The sequence below is a fragment of the Vicugna pacos genome, unplaced genomic scaffold, assembly GCF_048564905.1.
Source record: "Vicugna pacos unplaced genomic scaffold, VicPac4 scaffold_124, whole genome shotgun sequence".
Taxonomy (NCBI): domain Eukaryota; kingdom Metazoa; phylum Chordata; class Mammalia; order Artiodactyla; family Camelidae; genus Vicugna; species Vicugna pacos.
The window spans coordinates 106,359-124,164 of record NW_027328804.1 but is presented as its reverse complement, the minus strand read 5'-3'; the positions used below and the strand labels follow the sequence as shown (position 1 = coordinate 124,164).

At 39.8% G+C, this 17,806-nt stretch overlaps 1 protein-coding gene across 1 annotated transcript in view; it reads left to right on the top strand.

Moving 5' to 3' along the window:
- LOC140695029 (uncharacterized) overlaps nt 1-13,006 on the top strand; it is a 93,940-nt gene extending 80,934 nt beyond the window's left edge. The window contains exons 15-16 of the mRNA XM_072957988.1: nt 11,774-11,895; nt 12,926-13,006. The gene's annotated coding sequence lies outside the window, so the exon portion shown is untranslated. The remainder of the gene's footprint in view (nt 1-11,773; nt 11,896-12,925) is intronic.
- The last annotated feature ends 4,800 nt before the right edge of the window (nt 13,007-17,806 follow it).

Here is a 17,806-nt window from a genome sequence, read left to right as displayed (position 1 = left end):
ATTCAATATGTGTATATATGATATACATTAATATGGCTTAAAGTAACTAGGATTGTTTTTTTTAAGTGCAGTATGAAGCTTTAATGAAATCTGTGTCATTCTAGTGAGACAGGGACTACTTAAATTGCCTTAAGCAGACGACCTTGAAGATTATTTACACAGAATGTAAGCTCAGAATTCATGTTGCCGTGTAACCATCCATCAGACATTTAATTTCTCGGGATCCTGACCAGAACCATTAAGTTTAGAAGAATCCACATTGATTATTATCAGGGAATAAGCTTCTCTCTTTTGTGACTAAAGAAAATTTTGATTTTTTTCTGCACTCTTTTCAGGTTTTAAAATTTCAAAATTTTGATTTGACATGTCACTTTTTTAATAGAGAGAATAAAGCTCATGCTGTTTTAATATGTAAATAAATGTTTTTGTATTTCAATACCCTTCTATGATTTCCTGGCTCTTTGAGAAGTATTTTGCAAGATACTTAGATTACCTACTGTTGGAAAAATACAGACGTGACTTTTATGAATATAGGCCTAGTACAGTTCTGTTGGTTTTTACTACAGTGCAAGACATGAGACCTAGGAGAGCTTTGCTGCTGATTGCCAGGAGGACAGATCTCAGGTCTCAGTCTCCCCTCGTGTAAAATGAAGTGGCTGGACTGGATTCTTTCCTCTTCTAAGATGAGCTTCCATGAGCCTATGTCTTTTGTTTATATTTAGGAGTATTAGCAATATCAGATTAAATACTGAATACCCCTCCATCCCCCCGAAGCAAAGTGCAGTATATGCTACATAAGCTTCTAGTTATCTGATTCTCGTTTCTCATCTTACAGTCAATTTTTGTGTTGCATGTTTCCCGGCAACCTGGAAGGTCTTTTTAGCCATAGGTGGCGCTGTTGCAACTTTTTACAGTCTTAATTTTTCTGTTTGTAAAATAAGGCTTAAACAATGTGATTTTATTTTGATTCCTTTGCTTAATGCTTCAGAATAGCACAACGTCCATTATGTCTTCCTACCTGGAAAATTTTTTCTGCTTATATCATAGTTTTATTCTTTTATCTCGCTGTGAACATTTCAGACTTGCTGTGCAAACAATGGCAAAATCGGGCTTTTCTTCTAGTGTTAGAAACCAGTGAGCCGGGATATTATAAAACAGCTAGAAGCTGCCTCTGGAGCACCATAAAGCTGAAAGGTGTGTTGAGTTCCCTGAGTATTGACCCCGCCGCTGTGTGTTAATTGGTGGGAGTTGATTTGGTACATATATGATGGGGTGTAGTTTCTTGACTTGGGTTTGCCTGCACGTGCTGACACTGAACCATGTGATCCTGAGTCAGCTCGTTCTGAGTTTTCCCCTCGTCTGTGAGAAGGGGACACTCATATCTGCTTTGTAGAATTGTGAGAATTAGTAATTATGTAACATGTTTACCACAGTGGGTATGTCAAGAGAGCTCATAAACTTTAGCTGCTGTTTTGTGTGCAGCCATCATTTTATAGTCTTTGGTAATTACAAAGAAACAAGAAAATAAGAAAAGCTGATTTTATGATGAAAGATATTTGAGGACGTTCCATAATTCCTACACCCATAATTTAGCATCAGCAGAGTCAGAACTGTTACACAGTCGCCCTGGACCAACGTTAAGCCACAGAAATTTTTGTTACTTCATATATGTTGGGGCCTAAGGGGAACCAATACTTATACACATGTTGTCTCCAGCAGCCAACTGAGAGATGACACAAAAGAGTAGGCAGGCGATAAATGTCTTCTTTGTTACTGATGAAGCCACGTTCTCCATGAACTTCAGGGCTGTGGATAAATGAGTGTCATGATACTGTGTCCCAGAAGTAGAGACTCACCCTGTCCCAGGTATCTCTGGGCCACAGCAAGCCTTCCCTTGAGAGAATGAGCCCCATCATGCACAGGGCTGTTCTGCAATGGAGCTGAGCATCCAGGGTGCTTCCCTAGGGTAGTCAACACTGGAGGGAAAGGAAGGGTTTCACATGCCCTGCTTGTCTCCCCGGAATCACAACTCAATCTGTTAATGTGAGGAGGGCTAGCTGTGGGCCAGGGGTCAGGGCTGTGAAGGGAGTAGCACTCTGCATGGCCCAGAGGAGTGGGGAGGAGGTATCCCTTCCATCAGTTTAAACAGGTGGTGGGATGGAACAGAAGGGTTCATCCCATGAGTTTATAAAAGGAGAAATAAGAATTTCCTTTGGGTATTAGTCTAGCCAGGAAACACAGAAGATGATTAGGAAGGAGACTTGTAAACCACTGTAATATTAATTTGACATTTGTTGAGCACCCAAAATGTGCTACATTCTTTTCTGAGCGTTTTACAGAAATGAATCCTTCAATCTTCTCAACAAGCGAGTAAGGAAGGTTTGATTGTTATCCCAGTTTCACAGTGTGGAAATTGAGGCACACAGAGGGTAAGTTGACCAAGGTCACAGAACTAGTAAGTGGCAGAGCAAGTATTTTAACCCTGGCTGTATGGTATTGTGGCTCCCAGAATGGGCTTTGGGTGTTTAGATGTATCTGCATCCCTCGATTTCTGTACGTCTGTGCATCAATTAGCCCAGAAAGGACAGGGAAAGGAGAGTTACACAGGTGCTCACAGTCGTGTCTCGGCAACTGTCCACGAAGAGTGCACCGTGATTAGAATTAATTGTTTTCCAGGCAGCAGATCTGTTGGTATAACAGAAATTTAGTCCATTGAATTCATCTAGAAATCCTTCCTGCTCTGCTTCTGTCCACACTTGCCATGTGACTGCCTGCCCGTGTTTGGGCCGTGGAGGAGAACATATACTCATGGTTGAACTCTGATATTGCAGTCTGGTTCATAGTTTCACATCTTCTGTTACATTAATAAGTTAAATTTCTGGTTTTCTTGCATCAGTGTCTCATGAGTTTGGTTAATGTGAAACCAGTCCATGGGAGCCCAGGGGTTATGATGGTATAAATTTTTAGCACGTTGTGGCACTTCTAGCCATGCAGACATGACTGGGGGATGTACGCCTTTCTCACTGATTTCTCCCAACAGCAGGGTCCTCTCACGGATGTGAGGCTGGGAGCTCTCTGAGTAGCTCAGTCAGAGGCCAAGTCCACCAATCCGAAAATGATGAAGTACCTGGAAGTGGGTTTAATAAAAGTAAAGGGCTTCCAGGTAGTCCGATGGGCTGTTCAAGAAATTTGGTGAAAAGCTGTCCACTGTCTGTGGTTTAGCTGCTTCTTTGCTATTGAAAAGTCTGGAGTAGATGAAGGGATTTTAAAAAGCAGAAAGGAGTGATTTCAGGTGGTACATCCACACCGGTGAGAAGTGATGGATGACCGCCTGTGTGAGGCACAGACAGAGTCTTACAAACTTCATAAAACAGCTTCAAATGCTCTGCCATCTGAGTGCGCTTCATATGGGGTCCAGTTCATCACTGGTCACGCTGTGAGGGCAAGTAACTGACGATGGCAGAAAGGACACGGAGGCATCAAAAAGGTCTCACTCATCTTCCCTGTTTAAAGAATGTGGCACAGTGTATTATATTTGAGCTGGTTTTTCACTGAACAGTTTTTAGTGTTTTCTGGGACTCCCCAGTGCCCCAAGGTTCCATGCAGCTGGGTGTCCCCTCATTGCAGCTCCGTCAGCGCTTGCCCTGGGCTGATGTGGTGTCACGGGAAGCAGGACGGTCAGCGTCCCCGGCTCCTCTGAGCTCCGTCTCCTCATCTGCAGAGCCTGGTTTCCCATCCGTGTCTACTTAGTAGGGTTGCTGAGAATCACACGTGATGGTTATCAGGTGTGATTTCTGGTTGTCTCTGCGATTGGCAAATAGCCAATAATTGATAGAAACTCTTGTTTTTTTTATTGTAATTGTGTCTCCTAGATTGCAGTGGTTTTTAGTCTGCATTTTTTTATAACTTTACTCATTTTTAAATATGCCCTTATTTTATTTATTTTTTTTTTGAGGTACTGGGGACTGAAGCCAGGACATTGTGCATGCTATGCAGGTGCTCTACAACTGAGTAATACCCACCCTCCTTTTCTGCACTTAAAAATAAATATTGCAATACACAAAATAGCTCTTAAACTCCATCATGGGACCTGGTCTCTGTATAGGCAAATGAACACGTATACTATTTCAATAAGAATAAATGCTGTTGAGACATAAGTTTCTGAATCTGTTAATGTGCTTAAAAACGATCATAGCTAGTGATAAACACGAGACTTAGATCAAGGACTTTTTAGGGTATGTTTTGCCATCATGGGAAATTACATTCTACCGAGAAGGCTAATTGGGTCTCTTTGATATTTGGATGGTTTAGCAGGTGATCAAGGCTTTCCAAAGCTGACAGTTTTGTATTTTAAACTAACTACAAAGTTATCTTCTAGAAGATGGAAATCCTAAGCTTGTGAATTTCCCAGTAATCCAGGGGGTATGTGTCTGTGTCTGTGTCTGTGTGAACGTTTGTGTGTGTGATTTCAGGAATGTAGAAATAAGTTCCATATAGACTTCTGATATCTTTCTCTTCCAGTTCAAGGTTTAAGCATATACTTACACAAATAAATTGATTTTCTTTTGTCATTTGGCATATTGGCGGGAATAAGAGGTTCTCATACTTGTTTCAGAAGGGTTGGGAAGCATGAGCTTAGAAAACGGGAGGAGAAAGAGGCAGGGAGACACTTCACACTTTGTGCAGTATATGAGAAACGGTAGCTTTTCTTTTCTCTTTTCTTCTAAAGCAAACTGGCTCTGAATTGTAACACACTATTACTCAGAATTGCTTTTCTAATCAGATACAAGTGCCTCAGATTTTTCAAGGCAACATGAATGATGAAATGTGTTTTAGCATTTATCTTTAAAAGTAGTTTTATTTCTCAAGTAAAAGACTATAGCCTGTTTCTTCCAGCGTCTCAAGAAATTCTCATTGATCTATGTACATGTTCTATGTGCTTATTTTCTTTTCTTTTTTTTTAAGTGCTTGTTTCATTGTGGTGTGAATCAATGTTTAAAATTTCTGGATTTTGATCTTTAGAAAATGCTGATATATCAGAACTGTTAAAAACCTGATTGTTCTTTGGTCCTTGTTTGGTGGGGCACCCTATTGATTACTCTTGTCTGTTAAAGAGAGAAATTCTTCCTCTAGCCTGCAGATCATTAAGTGTATGGTTTGCAGTATGCCTTTAAATTTCATTGAATGCATTGAACATGATTGTCCAGTGAATTTTGAGTTGACTCATAGTAATGACTTTGCTTTGATTCTGTGGCTTTTGCTCCTCTCCACAAGAGCTTGAATTCTCTGTTGCATTTTGTATACGTGTTCTTCACAGTGGAAGAAATTTTGCATTTTTTACAGAGGTGGTTTTTCCTAACACCTCTGAATGCCTTCTGTAATTGATACAACAAAAATCTGTTATTTCAATGCTTAATTATTTCATAAACTAGTTTTTGGCTTAATCAGAAACAATGACAGAGTGATAATAAAAAATAGGAAAACTTTCCTTCCTTTGAAGAATAGAAATCAGGTGGTCAGGCTCACCCATGCTTTGGGCCTGACACACTTAATCTCATGTCATTGTGTATCATGATTCGGAGATGGAGTTGCTTCAGGTTTATTGATTTTTGTTTTAACATTTGTGTTGAATTCTTTCTCCAGGCTTATGTATCCTGTTGGGTTTGTTGAAACTGTAGAAGGGAAACAAAAGCTTTTTTTGGTTTCCGGAGGCCTGAGTTGCTGATGATAAGGGTTGAGGGTGGGCTGAGGAACAGAGTGACACTCCCTCTGCTCCCAGCTGAAATTGATGAACAATGAAATCAATTAAGTGTATCGGTATTTGACCAATAGAAGTTAGCGAGCCCAAACTGGCTAGTTATGCCCAAAGAAAGTACTGAATTCACCTGCAGAATTAGGTGCTTTACCAAGAAGAAGCAGCTTAGAGCAATCAGAAAAATCAGTCCTATGATGAGATATAAAGTAAATATAATATCTTTTATTTCTGAAACTTTTCTACGTTAAGTTGTGTAGAGCTAAAATTAAGTTTCAAGCACCAGGAGTTAACAGTGTGGGTGGTTCTGTATGATCATTATTCAGGAATGTGCCTAGACTCTGCTAGAGTGGCTGAAGCTGGCAGGAAAAGACCCAGAGCCAGGATTTGTCACCTTAGGGTGTCCTCCATAATGGTTCCATGTGGGAGCCCATGATTGGGTTAACAAATTGTAACAGATCCCAGCCGCCTGTCAAATTTAAGAAGAAAACGTATGCTTAGTAACTGCTTTGCAAGCAAGTGCCTGTGCATCCTCACTCCTGTCTCCTTGCCTTAAAAAGCAGAGATAATGCTTTGCTTGCGTAGATGATGTTTTAGATAGCACTCTGCTCATCGCAAAGCAATGACCCAGGCCCACAGCTATAAAGGCTGGGCTTGTGTGCAGTTAGATACTCTATTATCCCCCAAGCAAGGACCTAGCTGGTCTGGTGGTCTGCTTTGTAATTCACATGTCTAAAGGATGTATCTTATTCCCCTCACCCCATGACTTACCTAAAGATACACTAAGCCTTTGTACTCATGGTGGATTCTACAATCTCTGTCTCATCCTTCTTTCCCCAAGTTCCTGCTTACTATCACACAACTGTTAATGACGTTTTCCTTTGATTATACACAATAAATATGGGATCATTTGAGAGGCTCGTGGAGTTGGGTCCCTACGCCCTCTCTCTTTCGTGACTTTTTCCACAGAGTCTTGAGTATTCATTCCCTGTACGTAAGACTTCTGCCAGCCAGAACCCACAGTTCCAGGTGAGAAGGATGCAGGCTTTATCTCTCCTACCCGAGGGAGAGAGAGTAGAAAATTGAGATCTGCTCTTCCGTGGTCCCTTCCTGCCCCAGGTCTGCTCCAGTTCACCTGCAGCCTTCTGGCCTCTGCTCACACTGCCTCTGTCCCAGGACTGACAGCAGCCTTTTCTTCCCTGGTAAACATTTCCTGTGCCTTTTAGAAGTTGGTCTCTTCTCTGCAATACAACCCTGGCAGATGTGATGGTGGTAAACGTGCTGGAGGGCAGTCACTTGGGGACTGCCAGGAGCCATGCTGATTCTCCTGAGTCTCTCATTCGGGGTTACAGAACTGTCGAGCAGCAGAGGAAGCCCTTTAACGTGAGGCCAGCTCAGCATTGCATCACTTTCATTTTATTTTTGAATTTTCAGTGGAGAAATTATTTGTAGCAAACTGTTCCAGATTTTTGGCTGCCTGCTTTCCTCACCACCATTTCCTTGTTGGCTCTGGTGCTTGTTGTAAGAACCAGGTTTCTTCTCTGGTTATTTCTAGCAGCTGGGCTTGCCGAATCCTTGATCTGCATTTGAAGCAGAATGCTTCTTCGTGATGTCAAGCTGATTTTCCTATTTCTGAATATTTCGTGTACACTCAGCAACTCTTTCAAGTGAAATGCTCTTGTCCAATTCTGTTAACCCATATTTGCCGATCTCCTGCTTTCATGCTGAGGGCAGTTTCTTCTTCCTGTAATAAAAGTTAGCAATTTGCATTTACTATTTGAAGGTTCTGGCCCTAGGTGCTTTTGTCCTTAACAGTTTTAATACAATTCACCCATTAAAATGTGCAGCGGTTTTTACTCAAAGCCCAGAATTGTGCATCGCAGTCAATCTTAGAATATTTTCATCCCCCAACAGGAAGCCCTGTATGCACAAGCAGTCATTCCCATCTTCCTCATCCTCCCCCAGCCCCAGGCAGCCATTGTTCTCTCTCTATGGATGTGCCTGTGCTGGACATTTCATGTAAAACAAGTTATTTCATGTAAATGGAACTGTCTATTGTGACTGACTTCTTTCACACTGAGTAACTTTTTCAATGTATTTCCAGGTTGTGGCCTGGGTCAGTACTCTATGCTTTGCTATTGCTGAATTATATTCTACTGTATATCTGGGCCCTACTGTTTACCCATTCATCAGGTGATAGTCGTTTGTGTTGTGTCTGCTTTTTGTTTGTGAAGAGTAATGGCGCCGTGAATACTCCTGTAGGAATTTTTATGTGGACATTTTTTTCAGTTCTCTTACTTGTGTGACCAGAGAGCAGAAATGCTGGGTCATTCATAAACCAAATGTTCAACTCTCTGAGGACCTGCCAGGCTGTTTTCTAAAGTGGCCACCCTGTGTTACATCCTCAAAAGCAAGGGCTGCGCGCTCCGCTTCCTCTGTGTCTTCATTAGTGCTTGTTACACATTTTTTTTATTATAACCTATTGTAGTAAGTGTGAAGCGGTTTCTCCTAGTGGTTTTGACTTGATTTCTTTTACAGCTAATGATATTGAACATCGTTTGATTGTGCTTATTGGCCATTTGTATATTTTCTTTGAAAAATACATTTTCAGATACTTTATACACATTTTAATTGAGTTCTCTTTTTCTTGTTGAGTTGTAGGAGTTTTTTCTTTTATTTGAAGATACAAATACTTAATCAGATAAATAATTTGAAAAAATTTTCTCCTCTCAGATGTTTTTTCACCTTCTGGATGGTGTCCTTTGAAGCAAATTTTTAACATTTGATGAACTCCAATTTATCACTGTTTTCTTTGTTCCTTGAGCTTTTGGGGTAATATTTAAAATCTGAGGTATTTTATTTAAACTTTTATATAAAAAATAACTTAATTCTTAAGACTGTTCTAGGAGATGGGTGCTGTGGCTGTCCCCAGTCTATGGATAGGAGACTGAGGTGCAGAAAATTTCACTGAAATATCAGTGTCACAGCTACCCAGTGCTGTGGGATTTCAGACCCTCATGTTTGTCCCCAGCATTTGTGATCTTCACCACCATGCTCCACTACTGCCTGGAATCATTAATGAAAAAGTTTTCCTTTTTTGATTTCTTGATTGTTTGTTTTCTCATTGGGGAACTCACCTCTTCATTTTCCTTGCAGAGATCTGTGTAGGTTTATTTTAGATCTCATGTACTTATTTATTACACAGGCTCCAGCGATGATTGTGCCTAGTTGATCTAATCAATTCATACTCAAGTCTTTCCTGCTCATGACACTAAAAAGAGAGTCATGATTTACATAATGCTCAAAGAAGAATGTACTTGAGTGATTTTATTTTTCTAACCAATCAAACAAATCAAATAAAAACCCGGTGTTGGAACAGATTATAAGCCCTGCAGAATAGGGTCACTGTCTTCCTTGTGTTTCATTTGATTTGTCACAGTGTCTGGATAGTGCCTTGCTGTCCAGCAGTTTTGTGAGTATACGGTGCTCGTGAATCATTGTAAGGAAAGAATTTTGACAACAGACTGTGTTGTTCATTTCACAAGGGAAAAGATCATATAGAAATACTGCTCAGATTTATTTTAAAATTAAGCTTGGTGTCTTGAGAAGGGTTCAAGAAACCATACAATAATCTTTTTCACTAATTTTAAATCTATCTTAGACACATTATGCATACATAGCAGAGTAACTTATCAACTAGTTTTGACAAGAGGAGTGTATTATTGATTATCTATTTTAGTTGAAATATTCTACCTGGGATAAAGTAATCAGTGCCCATAAATGAACAAATATGTTTGTATTTCTATGCAACATGGGGGCAGACTTCATATGTTTTTATATAATATATATGACTGTGTGTTTTAATCTGTCTGTCAGTGTTTTTATAGTTTTTCATCAATGTTGTAACTTTAGAATTCTTCTATGGAAATCACCCCCAATTCTAGTGCAGTTTGTACTGTGTATCCTGTCTTATGCATGGGATTCCACTGTCCCCTCACTGAGGAATTTCCTCTCCTATTGAGTTAGTAGCAGAGTTAAAGGAACTGTGATTTCTAGGCCTTTGCTCTCCATGTGTTTGCAGTTGGCTGTCAATCAAGATTTTGTCTTTCGTGAGTTTTCATTGTTCAATTAGAATTTTGGAAATAACAATTAATATGTTGCAACACTCTCCCTAGAAACTTGATGTGTTTGTGCTTTTCCGTTTCCAATTTACAAAAAATGTAAATGCACTCTTGTTTTTAAATAGTCCTTTTTCACTAGATATTTGTTTACTTCTTTATAGTCAAAATATTTTTTTCCCAATGAATGAATAGGTTTGCATGTTTTAAAAGATACCTTACTTTTTAAATTTCTTATTCTAACAGGTATATTCGTTGTACAGAATTTAGAAAATAAGGATAAACACAATTATAACTTAAAAATGGCCTCTAATCTCACCTGGAGATACAGTTGTAAGGTTTGAAATTGAGAATTACAAGTCCTCTCAAACTGTTCTTCTATTTCAAGTACGGTTTGGTTACTGAGATCCTCGAATTCCCATATGAATTGTAGCAGCAGATAGTCAGTTTCTGCAGAGGAACCCACTGGGATTGTGATCGAGTCCACGTTGAATATATGGATCGCTCTGGGGAGCACTGCCATCCCAAGAATGCTGTCATTTGATTCAGGAATGTGCGTGGTGTGTCTGTCCAGGTATTTAGGTATTCTTTAATTTTTTTCAGCATTGCATAGAGTTTACATTGGATTATTTTACTATATATTTTGCCTTTATACTGAGGACAAGTGTGCAAGGTACCGGGATCAGAAGTGTACTGGAGCTCCGCAGCTTGCTGCCACCATGGACGCTGTGCTCTTGCTTCGCCCACTGTACAATGTTGCACAAAATAGGACCTAAGTAACTCTCTCTTGAAAGAATGATTATATGATTGCTGGATGATGCTTGAGATTCCTTGTGATGATGTCTTTTTCCCAGAATTTCCCCTCTTCTTTACTATGCCCTTTCCCTTCCTTTCCTCCAGCCTGTGTTTCAGCCTGCCTGTGGCATTGATTTTCCTTGTCTGTGGACTCTTCCTTTCACTAGTTCGTGATAATGTTACATGTGAGATGTGGAAACTTGCTAGATGTCAAGAAAGAGGAAATCCATTGCATTCTAGTTTTTTTAGAGTGTGCTATTGTATTATCGATTGAAATGAAATCAGGCTGACCCATTGAGCCATCCCCTGAGCTCTTTTTGCCTTCCTACAGGTGATACTGCTCTCGTTGCTGCATGTGCCCTTCCCCCAGACTTGGTTTTGGGGTTGAGTAAGTCACCGTCACTGGAGCCCTCTCTTTAAATGATGAAGAGAACATTTGCTCTTTCTCCCTGTTTGGGGACTTGGATGAGATGAGGCAACAGATAAAGAATGGAGCCCCACCTCATTCTGACCCCCGCTCTTTCCGTTCCTTTCTCCAGGGGAAGAGTACAATTCAAAAATATAAAGATTGTGAACTAATGAGATAGACAAGACAACCGATCATTTATTAAATACCCTTTCATGCCAGAAACAAATGTATTATACACACAAAAAGCACATAAAATACGGTAGTACTGTGGTTACAAACGTGGGTCCGAGTTCGAGTCCTGGTCTGGAGTGACAAGTCCTGTGAGATGGAGAATTGGTAGGTCGGCTTAGCCTCTCTTGGACTTGTTTTCTGTCCTGCAGAGATGGGGCTCGCTAGGCGTTCCTCCCCCGTAGAGGTGCTGAGGGGTGTAAAAGACACGTGTAGGCAGACCGAGCACAGCTGCTCTTTCCTCGTAAGTGCAGGATAGCATCGCTTTTGCGGTGATGGCTTTATGACTGCACCGTGTAGACTCTCAGTGCTCCAAAGGGATGCCTTGCAGATTGGAGATGGGATTCTCACTTCTGTATATACCCAAGGATTGTGTTATTGGGCCTTGCTAATTTGACTCTATTCTTTAGAAAGTACATAATGTAGATATATTTTTCAAACATGCATGATTTTTTCTTTTATTATTTATAGTTCTACCCTCTCATCTCTTGGTGTGACTTTTCATGGAATCCAGGAAACAGTCCTAAGCAACCTGCCTCTTCACACTTCTCCGTGGTGGTTTCCTTCCCTGACTAGAAGAGGGTTTTGCATAGGTAATTTTGATTGCTCCCCTTCTCTTGGAGACTCTCTGTTTTTCTGCCCATCTCTCACCTGTCCATCTGTCCATTTCTCTACCCACTCATTCTTCTGACTTGTTTCAATAAGCATTTCAGGCAGCTTACAGAAGAACAGGTACCAAATAAACAGGTGAGAAAATGGGGCCAAGTTCATACAGTGAGGCTAGGAGTTGAGCCTGTGTGAGAGTTGCCAGCGTGAGACACACGCCTCTGCCTTGTGACTTATAAGATAGACAACATCAATGTGCCTGAAGCTCCCAGCAGACACAGGGAAACAGGGTTTGTGGGAGATGCTCATTGGCTGTGAAATAAATAAGTGGCTTAGTAGAAGCCCAGCCTTTCCAAGTACTAAGGCTTAGGAGAATATTTTAGTGTCTTCCAAAATCAGATTATTGCATCTTTTCTTTTTCAGAGTTTTATGTATAGTTGGTTTACATTCTATACCTGGAAATTTCTCCAAAACTTCTGCCCACGTGAGTCCCATGACTCGGGAATGGGGTGGTTCTGCTCATTGACGGGTGTTGGCCAGAAACGGAAAATGACAGCCTCAAAGGAGCCTGGGATTTATCAGTTATGTTTTGTCAGTGCTGTAGATTTCAGAAAATGCTTTCACCTTTTCTTTCCATCTGAGGCAGCAGCGCGCTCTCTTACCAGCATCAGGAGCTCAGGGCCACGGGATGGTGGGGGCTGACTGCACTGCCGTCAAGACAGCTGAGCTAGTCACTGCAGGTGTGGTTCTTTTACATACTGCAGTTCATGCTCTTTACTAGAATGTTTCAACAGGGAGTTAATTAACTGAGTTAATTAACATTTTATAAATATGATGCTTTGTTGAAAAGACAGTCATAGGCAGAATATAAGTTGTGATCACTTTAAAAATGGTTTCATTACTGAAATTTCAGTAGGAAAGATCCAGTTTATCTTATTTCCGCCTCTCTTTAAAAGTAACAAAGAAACAAGACAGAAAAAGCAGAGGATGATTTCTGTTCTTCCTCTCGGCTTGCAGGTGCCCTCACCTCCAGTGGCATCCATCCAGACACCAGCACTGACACTGGCCGTGCTCAGAACTGCCTCAGCCCTGAAGACACATCTGACAAATGGAAGGGGGCCGCGCCCTGTTACAGCAGGTGCTCTCACTTTGTGGGTCCTTATGTAACTGCGCGGTGTTATTCAGGATCGCCCTTTCTACACTTTGTGACGCTGCTGCGGTGTCTCCTAGTTATTTGTTTCTGTAAGTACTCGTGTAATTTTCCAATGTGTGGTACTAGACATCTAAAAATGCATTTTTCAGATGAAAAATAGTGTGTATTTAATATAAATGTATTAAAAAAAGGGTCAAATGGATCTATCCTGGTGCCAGTACTCAGAGATAATAATTAACACATTAACATCTATTTTCTGTTCTTTTCATCAGTGTGTATTACCTCTGTCATAAAAACCAGCGAGCAATGTGTGCCTGTATACTGTGTGGAGACCTCCATTTTCCATTCGGCTTATTACACATTTTTCTACAATATTCTATCTCCCCTGGCATGATTTTTAATGACTAGTATAGCATTCTGTCTTGTGGAGTCCTCGTCCATTTTACTTTGGACTTAAATAAACTTTTAAATTCCAAGTATACTTAACTGAAATTCTGAAAAGAGATCTGTTGTGGTACCGAAAGTCCCCTACATCCCTTCCCCTTTTTTCCTGAGAGTAAAAACTGCTGACAATGTGGAGTATATATTTCATGACCTTTATGCCTATGTCATATAAATAAACTCATACATACACGTATATGAGAAATCTATGTCTATGTGTGTGTATATATGCTTTATTGAAAAATAAGGCCATACTATATGTTTTCTGCAGCTCGGTTTATTCACTCAGGTATATATCACAGACGTCCTCTCTCTCCAGACTCACCCGGTCCTTTCAGATAGAGTAGAGGGTTTTCCTGATATGCAGGTTTGGTCTCTTGTGTAAGGACACCTTTCGTGGGGGCGTACTGTGGACAAGGCCTTGGACCACGCCGAAACACCGGAACTTTAGTGCCCACAGCTCACCGTGATTTACCGCATCATTGTCTTGATGGTGGACACTTAAGTTTTCTCCATTTTCCACTGTCAGAAAGGGTGTTTGACTGGCATACTTCTTATACAAACATTCCTGTGATCTTGTATGAGTATTATTTTCGTTAAGGTTTCTGGAAATTTAGTCCTTGGATGTGACAACTACATAAATCACAGGCTCCTTTCAAGTGAATCAAGAAATTCCTTCTCCTGTGGGGCATGAAAAGATGTAGAATAACTTATGTAACCAATTCTCTATCGCTGGATATGATTTCACTTCAGCTTTTCTTCTCACCATTGTAAACAGTGCTGTGTAAATGCTCTGATAAGTACATCTTTTTGAACTGAATTTTTCTAAATGAAACGATTCCAAAATGTGGAGTTCAGCCTGTGTGTACACACGTTTTTCAGAGTTTACATATCCATTGACATGTCATCCTCCAAAAGATCGCTCACAGTTTGTTCTCTCAAAGATGGACACTAGCTAGAATATCTTTTAAAAATATGTGCCAATATGATGAGCAAAAGTACTTTTTCATTGTTTTAATTTGCACTTGATGACCAGTGAGGTATTGAGCATTTTTCACTCATTAGCCATCTGACTTTTAAAAAGTGAATGATCTCTTTTGTCCTTTGCACACATTTAAGTGAGGCAGCTTCTTGTTGCTTTGTGACAGCTCTATGTATATTATGAACATTAACCCCTTGTCTTCATCAACATGTATCAGAGAGCTTTTCCTTGTCATATTTTGCCTTTCATTTTGTTCAGTAGGTTCATTTTTGTTGTGGCCCAAAATAATCTTAAGATTGTAAATGTCTTCTTTTTGGGTTTTATTCCTGATATTATTCTTAGAAATACTTTCTTATAATGGTATAAATTTCTTCTGTAGGTTTTTTTAATCTCTAAGATGGAGATGATGATGGTACTTGTTATAGTGAAGAGAAGTTGAATTAATATGAGCAAAGAATTATATTCGCTGTTATTAGTACTTTCTAATATTCACATCACATTCTGTAATTTTTCTTGCGGTCATTATGACTGGAATAGAATTTGTTTTTTCCAGGGGATTCTCTGATTGTCCCAAGACAATTATTGAATTCCTACTTTGCTTTTTAACTTGAAATCCCACCTGTAAAGAATACTTATGTACACTAGAGTCTCTTTTTGAGCTCATGGTTTATTTTTATCAATCATACTTTCTTACACTAGCACTATACCTTACATATTGTAAACATTTATTTAATATCTGACAGTGTGATTTTTTGATTCTCTTTTCGATCCCAAATTTTCTTGGTTAGTATTATGACTTTATTATTCCTGAAGAATTCTAATATAATTTTTCAAGTTAAAAAAAAAAAGAAGTGCTCTCGTGGGATTTTTTAGTACTTTTGAATTATCTTTAGGAGAACGTACATTTTTACAAAACTGCTTTCCTGCATACAAAATGTTGATGTCTCTACTTTCACACCTCTTACTTTACCCCACAGTACAGTCCTGTACTTCCTCCATGTACAACATGGGCATTGTTTTTGAGTTTATTCCAGATTATTGTTGATGTTTTTGTTAATTATTTAAGTCAGAATTTTTTGCTATTGTATATTTTAACTGTTAAAACTGACACCTAGGAAGGCAGATTCGGTTTGTAAATACTCACTTTGTAACTTCTCATTTAAAATTGTAAGTATTAAGTACTTGTTACAGAATCCTTTCTTTTCTGTTTTTAAAAATTTGTTTCCAAGATTCTCAAAATGGTCATAGCAAAGTAGTATAGGTGGGGACAGAGATGGAGAGAGGTAGTGTGGCTCATGTACAAACTGTGAGCACTTTCATGGCTGTGCTTACGCTGGAAAAGCCGCTGAAGAGTCCAGGATAAAACAGGGGTGGCTTTGTATGCAGTTGAAAGCCAGCTTTCTTGCCTGGTGAAGCCTGGTGGGCGTGACAGGTAGATGATCAAGGTCGAATGGAGGTTATTGGCTGCACAGAGCGCTGTGTCTGAGAACTGGAGAATATCGCCATGGGAAATGCTTGGTGCCAGGAACAAAGCAGAGGAGCTGGGGACCCTGTGTGTTAAGGAATTTCCAGCCCTCGGAGTGGGAAGATCAGACTCTGCATTCAGATCTGAGTTTGAATTCATCTTCTTTAGTTTACTTGTCCTCTGACTTTGGTCAAGCTATATACCCTATTTCACTTCCTGTTTTCTTATCTCTCAAAATAGGAGAATTACAGCCTGCTGCTAGATTGTTTGATCAGGTTAAATAATTAGTGTCTATAAGATGCCACGTACAGTCACAAGCTCAGTGAGAAATGGGCTGTCACCTGTTCTTCTGCAACTCAGTGCTTGACAAGACATGTGGGAAAGCCAGTCCCTAATTTGTGTGTGATGCAAGTAGGAACAAAATTAATGTCTTGCCTTTCCCTAGCAGTATACTTACAGCTTTGCTTCATTTACTTCTTTCCTCCTTTCCTTTCCCCTTTCCCATCCTCCACCAAAAGATCCTGAGACTCTCTCAGAATAGTAGATTCAAATTACTTTAAAGGTTGGCTCATCCTCATGAAATGATAGTAACATAAAAAAAATCTGTGCACATCCCACAATACATTGTATTTGATTTACACACACACGTGTGCACACATACACACACACAATCAGGCTACCTTCCACTTGCAGAGGGATAAGGACCACTTTTTCTGAGTTTTCACTCACTGAGCTTGAGAACAATGTCTCTTACACAGACTTTCACCAGGCTTCGTGCATGGTGTTTTTAATTGAATTTCGGCTTTGTGGCCATAGATATAGTCTCCTAATAGAAGAGAGAAAGTGGAGACATAGACATTCCGCTGAGATATTGGTGTCATCATATTTTAGTTGGAAAGGACTTAAGACAGCATAGAGTCGTAATATTATATGGGTGAGAATCCATGATGTTGTAACTTGGACAAGAACATGGACCTTCTGCCGTCTTGTCCACAAAGGTGAAGAGGCAACTGGGCAGGGGATGGTAGGGATCCTTCTTGCTTGAGTTCCATGTTCTTGCTAGTTTTCATTGCTCAGTTGCCTTTAGTTTATGTCCATGAGGCCTCTCATGGGAAGGTCACTCTGTCCTGATAGATTGAGTTTCTTATCAGCAAAAAGCTCTGGACCCACTCATATTTCCCAGAGTTTTCTGCTGACCTGCTGACACTTTATATAATTGAGACCTAAGAAACTACTGAATATAAAATCCTTATTGTTATTGTTTGCCCTCGAGTTCCATAGGAAGGGGTGCTGTCTCAGGCTGTCTAAAGCCAGATCTGAACAAAGATAGGGTGACAGGCTGTGCTGCTGGTCCTCCACAGTTGAAGGGGATTTCCAACTTAGCTTTATATTCAAGGCAGATGAGTTCAAATCTTGCCTTTACCAGTTATTATCTTTGTGAATTTGGGGAGAAACTGTACTTTTTTGTGTCCAAATTTGTTTATCTGTAAGTAAGTTCAGTATTTATTTTAAGGTTTCTGTTTTAGAATTGAATGAGCTAATACTCTCATTTATACCTAAACTAGTGATCTCATGGTTCTATGCTGGTGCCTTGGTAGTTGATTACTAAGGGACTCCGCAGTGAGATTGGGGGTGGGGGACCCTGGATAATAGAGCTTATATTCCAGGATATGCTTGTAAAAGACTGGATGTGCAGTGGATTTTTAGTAAATATCTACTCCTTTCCTAATCTGCATTGATTGTGTATATATCTTTATACTAATATATGAACAATTTTTATTGCAATTTAAATATCTTTGTAGTATTTACAATATCTAGTTATAAAAATACGTGAAATAAAAAGATTTGAATTTATTT